Source organism: Phoca vitulina, unplaced genomic scaffold (genome assembly GCF_004348235.1).
Source record: "Phoca vitulina isolate PV1807 unplaced genomic scaffold, GSC_HSeal_1.0 scaffold14, whole genome shotgun sequence".
Classification (NCBI taxonomy): domain Eukaryota; kingdom Metazoa; phylum Chordata; class Mammalia; order Carnivora; family Phocidae; genus Phoca; species Phoca vitulina.
In genome coordinates, this window is record NW_022589717.1 from 3,417,534 (window position 1) to 3,428,295 (window position 10,762).

The 10,762-nt window shown below is 36.6% G+C and overlaps 1 non-coding gene across 1 annotated transcript; it reads left to right on the forward strand.

The window, feature by feature from the left end:
• The first annotated feature begins 10,191 nt into the window (after positions 1 to 10,191).
• LOC116637663 lies at positions 10,192 to 10,295 on the forward strand. The gene has a single exon (XR_004300524.1). It is a non-coding gene; the product is annotated as a U6 spliceosomal RNA (small nuclear RNA).
• Positions 10,296 to 10,762: the final 467 nt, after the last annotated feature.

Genomic DNA, 10,762 nt, shown 5'->3' on the forward strand with positions numbered 1-10,762 from the left:
TTACTTCTACAAACAGATGTGAAATGCATCACAAAGGAACTCAATAATCATTTCCCTCCAGAAATCGCCAGTGTGCAACACAGAAGCCCTCTGACATTTGTTTCTGCTTTTTTAATAGGAAATAAATCTTAGTAACAGCTGAAAGATAAAGGAGGGATTATCAGAAGAGGCTAAGTACCCAAATTGAAGTCTATAGAATGAAAAAATGAATACATAAAAAAAAAAAAATCTCCTTTAAGAAAAAGAGAGAAGACAGATGGCAAGAGAAACACACTTTTTAAAATGACAATAAATATGAAATTGACTTAAGAAGGAAAAATATAGGATTTGGACTTAGAACTGGGTAAGAATCTCTAGTTCTACCTTTGTACACTCAGGCAAATTATTTAAATACATTCTAACAGACATTTTTTTTCAATTGTCAAGTGAATCTAGACATTTTCTTGAGAATTAAATGAGATAATAATATATGAAAAATAATTAAAATTTTGTCTGGTGAAGCACTCAATATTTATTAGATTCCTTCCTCACATTACTTTTGGCTTGAATGTCAGGACTCCTAGTAAGCTTTAGTCAACATGGGTGGACACATGGTAGCCTATGAGGTTCACTTTATAAAATTATTGAATCCTCAGGTTTGGATTGCTATCTAAGTTCAGACGTTTGAAGACAAATTCAAGTACACCAATAACTTCCTTTCGCAGCTTCTTTCCAGTCAGCCTTCCCAGTGAAGGGTGTGTGTGTGTATGTCGGGTGAAGGAGAGGAATCCCAAGTATTTTCTGTTCTTTTCTATAAACCTGCATTCTTCATATTGTTCAGAGTGGAAAAGAGACAGGAGGAGGAATCTGAGATAATTCTTACTTAAAACCTCAAATGGAGGCTAGCTAAGGAACAGCTGAGACAATAATGGCTTCCCTTGAACTTTTGGCTCTGAAACTGAGTCAGAGAGAGCAGAATAGAAGCTTTAGAATCCATGATTTCCACTTGTCTCCACTTCCTCTTTCCTTTACATCTCAGTTCATCTCTGGCTGTGGACTGCGGTGTGTTCCCTGATCACACCAGGGGAGGTATCCCTATTTTTTCCCAACTCAAATGTGACCGACTATGGCAACGCATGTTTGTTGCTTTAATAGTGACTCAAATTGTCTATTACATTTCATGTTTATACAAATTATTTTCCTAAATAAGCAGAAAGGATATCTTCTCAGGCTTTACCCCCACGGTATTCTGTACAGTGTGTGAATATATAAATATTATGTACATAGTCTCTTTACTAATTCTAACTTGATGATATACATATATGAATCTTTTTCTCATTTTCAGTTTAGTTTGGGTTTTCTTTCGTGGTTATATTTGGCATTTTATTAGTTCAAACACTTTATATACATTTCTGCTTTATAATTTATCAGTATTTTCTCTATTATTTCTATTGTCCTACTTCTCTGAAGATTGCTTATGATTTTAAAATTTCTAAAATTGAATGCCAATTTATTTGAGTTCATTCTTTTTCTTTTAACCATGAAAGATTTTTAAACTATGTATTTGTTTTTAAAATCAGCTGGACCCTATCTCCTTAAGTTTCCTAAAAGTATTCTTACTTTTATTATGTTTTAGCTTTAGTTTTATCCTTTATTGCATTGTGGCCAGAGGAGAAAAACTGCAAATTCCACTTCAGATCATTTATTTGAGATTTTTCTTCTGTCCTGCACATGTACTCACTATTTGTAGCATACATTTTCATATTCACCAGATTCTTGGCATTCTTATTTTCAATATTTATAGTATTAACATTTATGAGTGACCCTGAAATTACATAACAGAATTTTTTTCAATTTTCTTGAGGCATGAATTTGAACTTCATGTGTTATAAAACTAGAGGATAGGGAAAGGGTAACTAGGAAGTCAGTAGATCTAGTTGTCCACTGAATATCCCGACTTCAACAGAGGTGGGGCTTTCCAAGGGCTGTCAGGTACACTATGGTTCTCATTAAGTGTGAAGAATTACAAAATATTCTCAGTTATGCAATAATACAGTTTGTGAAGGAAATTACATTCTATAGGATTCCCCCCTCCAAGTTTAGGGGGTAAGAACACTCTTGGATATGTGTTTAAAATAAATCTTGTTAATTTATTATAGTTTTCTAAATTTATATTTGACTCATTTATTTGCTCTGCAATGGTTTAGATGTCTCAGGCCTCTCTCAACAATGGTATGCTTGTCAATTTTTCCTTATTTTCAAACTCTTTTTTGTTTTATGGTTAAAGACCTGTATGATACATAAAGGCACACATACAGTGCTTTATTACTCAACACATTGTTCCCTGATTCACAATTTCCTTGATGGTTGTACCCTTTAACAATATGAAAAACTCTTTCATTCTCAATTTTTGAATTTGGCTTTAAATTCTACTTTGATTTAATACTGTCTCTCAGTACTCTTGTTTTTATTTATTTATTTAAGATTTTATTTATTTAAAAGAGAGAGAGAGAGAGCATGGGGAAGAGCAGAGGGAGAAGGATAAGCCAACACCACACTGAGTGTGGAGCCTGATTTGGGGCTGATCTCAGAACCCTGAGATCATGACCTGAGCCAAAATCAAGAGTCAGATGCTCAACTGACTGAGCCACCCAGGGCCCCTTGTTTTTTTTTTTTTTTTAACCTGATAAATATACTAGTATGATTTTTTTGGTAACTATTTGTATTTATTGTTAAAATATGGTTGTTTTAAATAATTGATAGTTGGATCTTGTTTTAAAGACTAACATGAGTGTTTTTGTCTTTTTTAAATTTTAAATTAAAATTTTTTTTTTTTTTTTTAAAGATTTTATTTATTTATTTGACAGAGAGACAGCGAGAGAGGGAACACAAGCAGGGGGAGTGGGAGAGGGAGAAGCAGGCTTCCCGCGGAGCAGGGAGCCCGATGCGGGGCTCGATCCCAGGACCTGGAATCATGACCTGAGCCGAAGGCAGACGCCCAATGACTGAGCCACCCAGGCGCCCCTAAATTAAAATATTTTTAACGAGCAATACATTCAAATGGCACAAAATCCAAAATGTTCACAACGATATATGGTGAAGAACCTTCCTCCTATTACTATCTTCTGGGTCTAGTTTTTCCCTTTCAGAAGGAACCGTTGTTATCATTTTCCTGTGTATCTTTGCAGGGATAATTTATGACCATATAAGCAAGTGTACCAAAGACACACATTTTTTGCCCATATGTACACACACAGGCACATATACTTGCCTATTTTACTTAACAATTAACTTTGGGGGTGCCTGGGTGGCTCAACCAGTTAAGGGCCCGACCCTTGATTTCAGTTCAGGTCATGATCTCAGAGTCATGGGATCGAGCCCCACATCGGAGCTCCATGCTTAAGATTCTTTCTCTCTCTCTGCCCCCCACCTCCCCTGGCACTCTCTCTCTCTTAAAAAAAAAAACAATTAACTTTGTAGATTGTTACATATCAGTACTACATAATGAGTTTCTTCATTCTTTTAGATGGCTACATAGAATTTCATTTTGTATGCGGGTACAACTTATTTCACTATTCCATGGGTGTTTACTTAGGTTTTTTTCAATCTTTTAATATTATAATTGTATAGTGAATAACTTGTACATACACCTCTTTTTCACATTGCTAATATATCTGTAAAATCTTAGAACTGGAATTGCAAGATCAGAGGGCATTTAAAATTTCTTTTTGGGGGAATATATTTTATTTTTTTCAATTCTTTTGTAGGTAATATCCCACACATTACTGAATTCAAAAGAAAAACAGAGTAGGCAGAATGACCCCCCTTCCAAAAAAAAAAAAAAAGGGCCCACATTCTTATCTCCAGCACCTGTGAATACATTGCCTTACATGGAAAAAAGGACTCCCAGATGTGACTAAGGTTAAGGACCTTAAGATGGGGAGAGTATCCTGGATTATGTGGATGGGCCTAATCTAATCACATAAACCCTGAAATTGGAGAGCATTTCCTGGCTACGGTTAGAGAGAGACATGAAGACAGATGGAAGATTAGAGAGATGCGGTGATGCTAGAAAGGGGACCAAAAGCCAAGGAATACACGTGGCCTTTGGAAGCTGGAAAAGGCAAGGAAATGTATTCTCTCCTGGAGCCTGCAGGAAGATACACAGCCCTCCTGTAACCTTGCTCTTAGATTGGTGAGACCTTTGTCAGACTTCTGACCTACAGAATTGCAATGTTACAAACCTGTGTTGCTTTAAACCCTGAATTTTGTGGTAATTTGTTAAAGCAGCAATGAAACCAATAAAAGGGAAAAAGATAAGAATAACTATCCACATTCCCCCTCTAAGTAAACTAACTCATTCCTCTCACCAGATGGAACCTTTTCACCTTGCTGTGCATGCTTTCTGAGACATTCTATGCATTTATGAGCATTTATACACATTGTGTCATGAGTTCTAAGGGACACATTCTTTTCATTTTTTTTTTTTTTTAAGATTTTATTTATTTGACAGAGAGAGACACAGTGAGAGAGGGAACACAAGCAGGGGGAGTGGGAGAGGGAGAAGCAGGCTTCCCGCTGAGCAGGAAGCCCGATGCGGGGCTCGATCCCAGGACCCTGGGATCATGACCTGAGCCGAAGGCAGATGCTTAATGACTGAGCCACCCAGGTGCCCCTCTTTTCATTTTTTAAATGTGAAATTGGGATGCATCTTGGAATCCAGGGTTCTCAAAACTGAGTCCCCTAGAGAGGATTTGCTTTTGCTTCTGCCAGTCACCTGAGGTCCTACCAACCTGAAACTACTCCAAGTTAAATGATCTAGGTTAAAACTCTTCTGTTTTTTGAACCATGTGGATAATGTGTATTCAATCCACAAACCTGTGTGAGTATTGGCTTATGGTTCGAATTTCAGCGGGGAGATTATTTTTCTTTCCAAGTAGTGTCAAATTTGAGACATGCTAGTTTCCTTGCTATCTTTCCACATGGTGGGTTTTCATTTACCTTCACTGAGGATGTAACAGTTTGGTGACTCAGTAAATGTGTGTGTTATCAATTAGATTCTTAGTCTTGGTCATTTGTCCTTCCTCCTTATATAATTTGCAAATTGCAATAGACAGTTTCTTAAATTTGATGAAATGTGTTATGTAAGAAAATTTCATTCAGTGGGAAGATTTGTGTTATTTTCTGTGTTGTTGTGTCTTTGGGGATCAAAAGTTCCTGCCAAATTGTTGGTTAAAAGAGAGATAACAGGCATCATTGCAACCATTTACATTAAGACCATTCTTTATTCTCTACCATTTAATCTCAGATATAAGGCCATCACTAATATGAATTGAATCAATAACAGAGAGGAATATTGACTTTCACTTACTTGAATGTCGGCACATATGACAAGAGGGTAGCTTTGCCATGCAATCTGGACTGGTTGCTCCCTTTATAATCATCCAGGGGATTCCCTTCCTCACCTCTCTTCTTGTGTTGGACCACATTTACTATTGCTCATGTATTCTCTTTCATGGTCAATTTCATTTTGGTAGAGCATCTCACCAATGCTTCCTGGGAGCAGGAGATGAGAGATAACCTTTCAAAAATAACTTATGTCTCAAAATGTCTTTATTCCAATCGTCCCGCATTTGCTTATTGTTTTGGATGAGTATAGGAATCTGGATTGGAAATAATCTTTCTTCAGTATTTTTAAAGCATTGCTGTGTGTGGTTAGTTCCTGGTGGTGATGTTAGAAGGTGGAAGCCATTATATTCCTAATTCTTTGCATTCAACCTGCTTTTTGTTTATTTTGTTGTTGTTGTTGTTTTATTTTTTACTCTAGAAACTATTAATTTTTTCTCTTTGTCTGCATTTTTGTACAATGTTACAGTGATGTGCTTTACTGTGGGTCTGCTTGCTTACATTGTGTTGGGCACTAAGTAGACCCTTCCATTTAGAAACTCCTGTCTCGGGGCACCTGGGTGTCTCAGTCATTAGGCATCTGCCTTCGGCTCAGGTCATGATCTCAGGGTCCTGGGATCGAGCCCCGCGTCAGGCTCCCTGCTCAGTGGGAAGCCTGCTTCTCCCTCTCCCACTCCCCCTGCTTGTGTTCCCTCTCTCGCTGTGCCGTTCTCTGTCATATAAATAAATAAAATCTTAAAAAAAAAAAAAAAAAGAAACTCCTGTCTCTGAATCCTGTGACATTATCTTAAAAGATTTTATTAATGATTTTCTGCCTCCCATCACTCCATTTTTCTACATTCCTTTGCTCTCTTTGCAAGTGCTATTATTCAGGTGTTGAACCTCCTAGAATGAACTTCCAATTTTCTTATCTTCCTCTCCTATTTTTCATCTTTGTGTTCTTTTGCTCTATATGGTAGGTTAATTTCCTTAACTTTATGCTCTTTGTTTATTTTTAAATTTTAAAATTTATTTTATTTTGTTTATATATTTTACTTCAAAATATTTTTTCCTATGGTGCTTTACATTTTAAGAGCTTGTTTTTATTCTCTAAATATTTTTTTCTTGGAGGATGTACATCTTGCTTCATGGATATAATTTATTGTCTCATCTCTCTGCTGATATCAATGATGATTTCTTTTTAGTGTGCTATCTTTTAAAAATATGTCTGCCTAGTTTCCATTCATTCCAATTTTTTTTTTACTCCTTTGGTTGGTTTGGTCTCTACCTCATATAGGAGAAGATATTCTCAGATGGCAGTTCTGTGATCTCTGGTTGTGATCAAGGAAAGAGGAGTAAAAAGTCATTGGAAGTAGTAGACATATGGATGAGATTGCCAGCTTCAAACTTCATTGCAGGGTGACCTAGGAGAGCTAATGATGGTTTGCATGTCATGTAATTCCATATTTTCATTAGGTACTCAAGTGTTTAACTATGCTTAGAATCTTCCTTTCCAGCTAATTTCTCTTTTACCTTCTCCAGACAATAAAACTTGGGATTTCTTGGGGCCCCTGGATGGCTCAGTTGGTTAAGTGTCTGCCTTTGGCTCAGTTCATGACCTCAGGGTCTTGGAATCAAGCCCCGCATTGGACTTCCCTGCTCAGCGGGGAGTCTGCTTCTCTCTCTCCCTCTGCCCCTCTGTACTGCTCGTGCTCTCTCTCTCTCTCAAATGAATACATAAAAAAAAAAATCTTAAAAAAAAAAACAAAAAACTTGGGATTTCCTCGGGGTTGCAGAAAGAGTAGCCACCTAAAGTGATGGAGTAGGAGAAAGTATCTCGGGCTTTAGGGATCTAACTACTCTTTAAACACTTTTCTTCCATCTCTCACCTTATTTTAACACCACACCCTTCACTCCAATTCTGCCACATCTTGAGGCTTCGGGAGATTTTCCAGTTTAAATTGGATTGTTCCTCAGATAAATTTTATTTCTCCAGATGCTTGAGAATTTTTCTCTTAATCTTCAAAATTAAAATTTTTTTCTCTGTATTTTAGAAGGACTTTTCAATTTTGTCTTCTATATCATTAATTCAGTGTTTTACAAAACATATTTATCTCCAACATACATTTTATTTGGATATTGCATTTTTTTCCAGCTTTAGAGGGATACAGTTGACATACAACATTGTATAAGTTTAAGGTGTACAATGTTTTGATTTGATACACTCATATATTTCAAAATGATTACTATCATAGTATTAACTAACACCTGCATCACTTCACATAATTACTGTTTTGTTTTTATGCTGAGAACATTTAAGATTTACTCTCAGCAACTTTCAAGTATATAACACAGTATTATTAGTGATAATCACTATGCTGTACATTAGATCCCCAGAACTTAGTCATCTTAAAGCTGGAAGTTTATATTTTCTGACCAGCATCTCCCCTCATCCCACCCATTCCCTATAGCCCCTGATAAGCACCATTCTAGTCTCTGTTTCTGTAAGTTTGGCTTTTTTAGATTCCACATGTAAGTGATATCATAGAGTAGTTGTCTTTCTCTGTTTGACTTATTTCACTTAGCATTATACCTTCAAGTTTCATCCATATTGTCACAAATAGCAAGATTTCCTTCTTTTTTAAGGCTGAATAATATCCCATTGTGTATATATATATACATATACATTGTGTATATATTATCTATTCATCCATTAGTGGACACTTCGCTTGTTTTCACAGCTTGGCTGTAGTGAATAATGCCGCAATGAACATGAGAGTGCAGAAATCTCCTTGAGATCCTGTTTTCATTTCTTTTGGATAAATACCCAGAAATGGGAATCTTGGATAATATGATAGTTCTATTTTTATTTTTTGAGGAACCATCATATTGTTTCCCATAGCGGCTATACCATTTACCTTCCCACCAACAGTGCCTAAGAGTTCCCTTTTCTCCACATCCTTGACAACTTGTTATCTCTGTTGTTTTTATGATAGCCATCCTAACACATGTGAAGTGATAACTCATTGTGGCTCTGATTTGCATTTTCTCAATGATTAGTGATGTTGAACACCTTGCTATGTACCTGTTGGTCATTTGTATGCCTTCTATAGAAAAATGTCTATTCAGATCCCCTGCTTATTTTTAAAATCAGACTGTTTGTTTTTGCCATTGAGTTGCATGAGTTCTTTATATATTTTGGATATTAACCCTTTATCAGATATATGATTTGCACATTTTTTTCTCCCGTTCCATAGGCTGTCTGTTCATTTTGTTGATGATTTCCTTTGCTGTATAGAAGCTTTTAAGTTTGATGTAGTCCCACTTATTTATTTTTGCTTTTGTCACCTTTGCTTTTGGTACCATATCTGAAAATCACTGCCAAAACTGATGTCACGGAACTTACCCCTTACATTTTCTTCTAGAAGTTTTATGGTTTTAGGTCTTATGTTCAAGTCTTTAATCCATTTTGAGTTGATTTTTGTGTATGGTATAAGATAGAGGTCCCATTTCATTCTTCATGTGTTCAGTTTTCCCACCACCATTTATTGAAGGGACTATCCTTTCTCATTTTTGAATATTGCATTTTTTTGTTTCTTTGTGATCTCTTCTCACCTCATTCTTTGTCATTTAATCTCTCTTAATTTCTTTTTAATCTCTTCTTTTTGATAGTATTGTCATTTCCATCTCAGGGGGCCATATTATTATTGTTCACTTTAGTTCTATCAAGCTTCCCATGGGTAGAAATTCCTCTTATAATCTGGCAAATATTTGATTGTTAGTCCTAGGCTTTGATTAATTACTTTAATTTCATAGTATACAAAGATAATTTAGTAAGAATTTGGGAGATGCTTTACCAGGACTTGGCAAATAAATTGCATATTAAATTGGCAATTAGGCTTTTTGCACATATAAGTTAATAAAATTGAATACTTTTTCCCTGATTCCATCACCACTACATGCCCCTAACAAGAACATAGCTTTCATGGTAGTACACCCAGGAGATGTACTGGTATAGCATTAAAATAAACGTCAATTAGGAGGCTTGTCAACATTCCAGAAGTGACTAACGACATACAGCACAGCCTCAGATGTTCTCAACTCCTTTGTACCAGTGCTATAGAACCACTGAATTGTTGAAAAGTAGACTTTGAGGCACACCATTGTTTTATTGAAATGTAAACTGAGGTTAAAAGAGTTTAAAAGAAGGATAAAAGAAAGGTCTTTTAGCTAGTTTGGTCGGGAAGAGACTCGAAGTTAAGAGTTTTGCACTGTCTATCTAATACTCATCTCATAATGAGTGGTATTCTTGTAGAGTGGGAAGCAGAGGAAGGAAAGCCTTGCTTGTGGTTTCTTTGTTATTAAAGCAGAGACTTACTCATTAACTAACTCAGCATGGGATTTTATTTTCAAGGGGATGACTGGAGGATGACAGAGTCCAGGGCTTGACACACCTTTCCTGAAGTGTTAAAACCTAAGGGCTTTAGGGGAGCTTGGGTGGCTCAGTCGGTTGAGCATACAACTCTTGGCTTCGGCTCAGGTCATGATCCCAGGGTCGTGATATCGAGCCCCACTTCAGGCTCCCGGCTCAGCGGGGAGTCTGCTTGAGGTTCTTTCCCTCTCTCTCTGCCCAACCCCCTGATCTCTCTCTCTCTCTCTAAATAAAAATTAAAACAAAACAAAAAAACCTAAGGGTTTTGAACTGTATTCCAGTGGGGACCAGTCTAAGACAATTCAAGGAATGTATGGTGCAGTTCTAGGGAAAAAAAAGTTATGGGGCTCAGCTTATGATTCTCCATCCAGAGACAGATGTTGAAAAATTATCTTGTGCTCGTTTCAGCAGCACATTTATTAAAATTGGAACAACACAGAGTTTAGCATGGCCCCTGTGCAAAGCGGACAGGCAAATTCATGAAGTGTTCCATATTTTTAAAAAAGAAAGAAAGAGAAGAAAAATTGTCTTGTATCTTTCTCCTTTTCCTTTTTCCCAGTTAGTCTGCTGTCCAATTAACATATTCAGAGCACTGTACATAAAATCCCACTTGGTTCAAAACAACATGAGTCTTCTTGTCTGACCCCGGTTCCTAAATTGTCAGTGGAGCGACAGTGTATTGTTTGTGAAAGAAAGTCAGTTTTAATTTATTCTGATTTCCCTTTGAATACATTTCAAAATCACCAAAGCAAACCTAATGGTAATTTTGAGATTGATCAGTCATAGAGCTTTGCTGAGGGGAAGTTCTAAAAATCAAATGTAGCCGGCTTGATCTGTGCCCTGGTTTGTTTATGTCTTCATGCCCATTGGCCCGTCACTTTCATGATTTGGGAATAAGAATTGATTTCTCTTTTGGGGGGTGGGGGGAGGAAGCAATTAGATTGTATAATTTAGGGAAAGGAGATA